Genomic DNA, 487 nt, shown 5'->3' with positions numbered 1-487 from the left:
TCAATACCGCAGCCTTCTTAATAAACAGAGGACCGTCTGTACCGTTGGGATTTAAGATCCCTTAAGAAGTTTGGAGTGGAAAGAAAGTAAATCTTTCTTATATAAAGGTGTTCGGATGCTTAGCTTATGTTCATATTGATGATGCTGCAAGAAGTAAACATGACTCGAAGTCTAAGAAGTGTTACTTCATTGGTTATCGCGTTGACTACACTGAAATCTTCTCTCCTGTAGTCAAGATGGTGACCATCAGAACGGTTCTTGGGCTGGTAGCACAAGGAGATCTGCATCTTCAACAGATGGATGTGAAGACGGCATTTCTTCACGGTGATTTGGATGAGAAAATTTATATGAAGCAACCCGAAGGCTTTGAAATCAAAGGGAAGGAAAGCCTTGTTTGCAAGCTGAAAAGGAGTTTGTGCGGCTTAAAACAAGCTCCAAGACAGTGGTATAAACGGTTCGACAACTTTATTAAAGGCGTTGGTTTCTT

This window comes from Brassica oleracea, chromosome C4 (genome assembly GCF_000695525.1).
Source record: "Brassica oleracea var. oleracea cultivar TO1000 chromosome C4, BOL, whole genome shotgun sequence".
NCBI lineage: Eukaryota > Viridiplantae > Streptophyta > Magnoliopsida > Brassicales > Brassicaceae > Brassica > Brassica oleracea.
Note: the sequence above shows the minus strand (reverse complement) of the source record.